Source organism: Diadema antillarum, unplaced genomic scaffold, assembly GCF_040938485.1.
Source record: "Diadema antillarum isolate AM-2024a unplaced genomic scaffold, OU_Dant_1.0 scf00000210, whole genome shotgun sequence".
In the NCBI taxonomy this organism is placed as follows: Eukaryota; Metazoa; Echinodermata; class Echinoidea; order Diadematoida; family Diadematidae; genus Diadema; species Diadema antillarum.
Window position 1 is genome coordinate 1739108 of NW_027271099.1, and position 6000 is coordinate 1745107.

Here is a 6000-nt window from a genome sequence, read left to right on the forward strand (position 1 = left end):
CTATAACAATATGAAGAGTTTGTTCGCAAAAAGCGATAAGTCCATTTTTGAAGATTTTGCAGTACGGTCTCTGTCATAAAGTACAAAATAATACCTTTTAAATGATATATTGGTCGCTACATAAAGGTGCATTTTTGAAGTTATGGTCAAAAGCAGCAAAACTTTTCTTATTATTCTCTTTATTTTTCTTGACCTTTAATCGCAAATATCTCCATTTGGCAAATATGGATTTATCGGTTTTTGCGAACAAACTCTTCATATGAAGTTAAATTCTCAAATACCACTCTTCGCAGATATTCATCGGCTATCCAAAACCATGCTACCGCCCTAAAAACTAAATTTACTCTGCAAAAAGTCCGGTGTTAAATATGAAACATCCAGCTGGTGTTAAATTTCCGGTGCTCATTTATGGTGTTAGATTAACACCTCCGGGTATCATTTCAAAATGATTGTTTTTTTTATAGTTTCTTAGTTACTGCATTTCTTGTTAATTCTGAACTTCAACAAGACGATGAAGAATTTTCCGATAAAGTACTTGATTTTTGAAAAAAATGTGTAAACACATTTACACCACAGTAACACCAGTTGGTGTGGTCTCCTATTGAAGGTGGACGGGTGTTATACCATTGAAATTAACACCACTAATATCAAATCAACACCATGCCGTGTCATTAATGAATTAACTCTAGTGCAGTGTCAAAAATATCACCAGCCACAGTGTCAAATTAACACCACGAAGTGCCAGGTGAAGACTTTTTAACAACGTCAAAATACATTTTCTACACCTGTGGGTGTGGTCCTTTACTGAAGCTTGATCAGTGTTAGATTTAACACCCATGATGTTAAATCTAACACCGATGTATTTACATTGTAGGTACGATCATTATATCTGTTCCGATTGCCGAACATCCGCAATTTTACAGCGGCATTTTGCCTTATGATTAATTTTCTGTCACTGCAAAACAAATCTATAACATCATCTCTCGTCATGTCCAGTCTGTGCATGACTCTGAAACATTGATATTCTGTACATTGTAAACTCAACGCCATTTTCATCCACTCGGCGTAAGTGAAAGAAAAATGGCACCGGTTCCCAAAAAAGTCGAAGAAGCAAGAAACAAAACAAAGGGCAGTGACAGCTTGACTGAAGCTATTAGACAAACAGTTAAAGAAGCTGCCAGGCAAGAATTCGTTAAATTTGTGAATCAGCTTGAAAAGCAAGAGAGCAGGATATTAAATTGACCGGGAATCGGTCTGACAATCCAGGGAGGTGCTAGAGAAGGAGAGACAACTGCTGCTCTCCTTTGAAGTCATGCGCGGTACCGCCGACAAGTTATGCGTTCAACTACAGGTGTTACCCATGTGCTTTGACAATAGAGAGCATCAATAATTGGGACTAGCGCTCTCACATCTAGAAATACTTGCCCCTACTGCAATTCGTTCTCTCTTTCAATGTGAAGGCAACAATTAATTTGTGTGCCTTGAATTGGAGCAGCGAATCAAAATGCAGTGTAAAACTGACAATTTTAACAGCAAATAGTTTAAACGCACCCTGGAACACGTTTTAGCGGAGTACTATATTTAAAAGATCAAAATATCCCAGATCAAAAGATAGAAAACTAACATGCGGAAATGTGCGCATTATAGAAAAATATTAGGTTTTTAAGAGGGCCTAATTTTCGTTTCATTTCGATTTGCGCATTACGAAGAAACTAGAAATACATGTTTATAATATTGAATTCTTTCCTAAATTATTCTAAATCAATTCGAGTATTTCATTTAAAATTTCACGGTGAAATAAAGCTTGTAATTCAACGAAAGGTAAAATACATTCCTCGTCTCCGAATTTTGTCTTGCAATTAGAGCGGTGCCGAGCATGACTTCAAAGCGTAGTGGAATGATAGACATCCCATTGTAACGCCTTGAACCCAAACATGTGTTTGCATGAATTACGAAGAGTTGCCACTCCATCTCTGTAACACCTCCCTGGACAATCCCAGAAAAAAAAAATGTCAAAGCTAAACAGGTTAATCGGAGAGTGTGAATCCCGCATCGCCCACCTGGAAAATGACCCCGACAATCTCGAACAATATTCTTAACGAAATTTCACTCTCTTCTTCGGTGGTTCCAAAACAAAAGAAAAAGATACAACTCAGCTGGTCTGCAGAATAGCGCAGGTGAAACTTCGAATCGACGTACAACCTTCTGCCATTGAAAAATCGAATCTGCTTCATCGACGTACCCAGGGCAAAAACGTGAACGATGCGCCTCTGACAAATGAATATTATAGTATGTATATATATTATATGATATTATGAAGAGTTTGTTCGCAAAAAAACAATAAGTCCATTTTTTAAGATTTCGAAGTACTGTCTCGTCATAAAGTACAAAACAATACCTTTTAAATATATATTGGTCACTGCATAAAAAGGTACATTTTTGAAGTTATGGTCAAAAGAAGCAAAACATTTTCCTATTATTCTCTTCATTTTTTTTTTTTACTTTTTACCGCAAATATCTATATGCAGAGATATAGATATTTCTTTCATTTATCTTGGTTTTGGGAAGCACGTGTCAGACAGAGGAAGTCCAAGACTGGTAAATTTGTAGACCTTTTAAAGAGGACAAAGACTTTATAAATCTCAAAATGAAGTGCTGAAACTATACACATCTTTGATACAGTGCTATTTGGATTATTTGTAATGGAGTTTGGGGCAACACTGGAAAGTGATGCATTGAACAATTAAACCTGCTACAAAAAAGAGCACTTAAGATTGTGCATAATAGTGATGAAAAAAATATCAAACTGCACAACTTTTTCACCAACTGAAGGTTTAATAATTCACACAAATGATTAATATAAAAATGAAAACTTCATGCACAAAATCTTCTGCGGGACGGTCGCTGATTATATAAGTCGCAGGTTTATTTCTTCAAAATCCCAACTATGTCACACGCAAGTAAGAATATAACATCTGTGTTCATGGGTCAAAACAAAACGTGGGGAAAGACGATTATGATATAGGGGCGCATTGTCTTTGAATTTTCTAACTACTGATATCATAAGTAGAAGACTCATGACAGCCGGGTTGTGAATATAATTTCATATTGATATTTTCAATTATTTATAGGCATAAATGATAATGGAATCGGAGCTTTGGATGTTTGGAGGGAGCAGATGATGTGGGAGATATTAGTTTATATTCATTATTTGTGTTTTGTTATATCTGTCTACACTGTGGTAATTCATTGTGTATATTTGAGTATAGAAAATTATTATGTTATTTTTTTACCTCTGTTGATGTAGTACAAAAAAAAGATGTTGTTTTGTCTGCACTTATCTAAACAATTTCTTATCAAGTTAACATGATTCATGTACATTAATTCACGGCCCCTTTGAAGAACAGATTTTGCTGATGATGGGGCATTTTAATCCGTGGTAAAATAATATAAATGAAATTAAATGGATGGAGTATGATTCATTCATTCATTAATGCATTCATTCATTCATTCATCTTTATTGGTCTATGTCACATATTGAAATGTGGTTTCCATTGACATTACATTGTACCACAATAATCATGACAATACAAATATATCTCGCATCACAATTACATATGTCTTTGTCTATAACAGGCACAATGAATACAACCAACACCCTACACATATATTACACAATCATACATATAAAATTCTTTATAACCCTATATATCTCAATCTACTTTAACCCTTCCCAAACCCCAACATTTTAAATTTTAAAAATGATTATATAGTACTGCAAACGAAACTTATGTGAGAAAATTTAAATTAACACACTAACACACACATATCATATGCATATCATATTCATATCCATGACTGTACACATTTTTTTTACACTGTGAGTTATTTTTTATGTTATTCGAATCGACTAAAGGTTGACTAAACGCACAAATTCCTCGTATATAATATCATACCCTTGCTTGTTGGATTCAGCTATGAATTATCAAACATGTTATTTACTACTGTAACACCTCGCATCTCTTTTTCACATTCCTCTGAAGTCTATAGTCAAGCCCTATTTTCCACGCATAGGCCCTCAACAGATAAGAAGGAGCCTCCCAGGTATACTTATGGAATGAACATTTATGTTGATAATAATAATAATAGTAATAATAATAATAATAATAATAATAATAATACAGGGTACTGATAATGCGCCAATTCCACATAACGAACGTGCTTAAGGCGCAGTAGAAGAAGTGAGTTATGAAATACAAAAATCCTTACACGAACATGCACATGAAAATGAAAGACACAATAATGATGATGACAAAAAAAATCTAAATATACAATTCTACTGGAAAACGGTTACGAACATATGAGTCTTGAGGGCAACTTTAAAGAAGTCAACATTCGAAATGTAACGGATAGCTTGAGGCAACTGATTCCACAGGTAAGGTCCAGCATGTGCAAATGACCGATCCCCCCATTAATTTATTCCTCTAAATATTTCCAGATAAGAATCATTTGTTTCTTTTCCGCTATGTATAGATCATGTTGATGTGTACAATATTCCATATTTAATGTTTATATGGAATATGATATGTCAATAATTACGAGTTATGTTATTGTTTGTCTAGCAGTGCTACTTTTGTCTGTTTTGTTGAAATTTCTACATAAAATAATGAATATCGTAACATTTAATTTCTAGGTGTCTTTACACTCAAATGCCTTATACATTAAAAACAAATAGTTTTTCTTTCTTTCTTTCTACATGGATTAATATTATGTGATCTCCTGGAGTATGCGGGCACCATGTAATAATATCCGAATATTATATTTCTTTTTATTGGAAATTGATGATTATTACATATAACAAAAATTAGTGTTCATAGTATAATGTATCAGTGCTTTCTCCCTTTCTTCCATTTTCTCCTCTCTCCCCCTCTCTTTTCACCTCTCTTCCTTCCATATATAAAATATGACCCTGAACAGAACCAACAAAAACTTGACAGACATGAAGAGCAGATTCTTGAAGAGCACAATCTGAGCTATTAAATGATGTATAACTCAATTCAAATGGACTCCCTTAACCTAAATACTAGTAAGAAAACACACACTCTGGAAAAGTATGAACTGAGATAGGAGGCCCTGAAGTACATGGTCTATTCAAGCCGTGCTAGCCGTGCAATGAAAGGAACAAAACACAGGATGTAAACCAACGGAGAAACAACATTGGAGGGCTTATCATACGCTGAAATTGAGCATGTTCTATCAGCACATTCTGATCATGATTAATGCCAACTTTCAAAGCAGTAGAGTCATCCTTTCAAAAGTTATTAGACTTGTAAAAGAAGAGTGTGTAAAGGATTTCAAGAAATGAAAAGGGGACTCAGAAACACATCTGATCATTCTATTCTCCCCCTAAAAGGGTTGTAGAAAACCGCTGAAAACATACTTTCCCATTCATGTTATGATCGCAAATTAAAGAATAATGTCGAAAAGGGACAGGTCTTTCAGAAAATATGAAAATATGGAAAACTCAAAGAAAATGAAAAACTCAAAATTGACTCATTTGACCCATTTCAATCAAGGGGTGCAACTTTTTGATCGTTTTGTGATGCACAGTCACATATAACAAAAATATAAAGAGAAATTCTTAAAATATAATTTGTAAAGATTTATTTCCTCAACTTGTTACTGACGTATGTTAAGTTTGATATCATTTTCCATAGCTTTCTGAAAAAGGCAGGACAACTGTTCTTTTATTTTGAAAAAAAAAGGGAAAAAGGAATTCATTTTACATTTTCTTTAATTCGTTCTACATTGTGATATCACATCACAAGTTTTCTTACTCTCCTCATCCAGTGATGATAGCACTTAAACTTCAAAAAGAAATATCATAAATCTTGGACGAATCGTAAGATTCTCCCGAAATTTTCACCGACATGACACATGTGTTCAATTGATATTGCTGCCTTCTCTCACTTTACATGTATGTAAAGGTGAGCGTCTTCT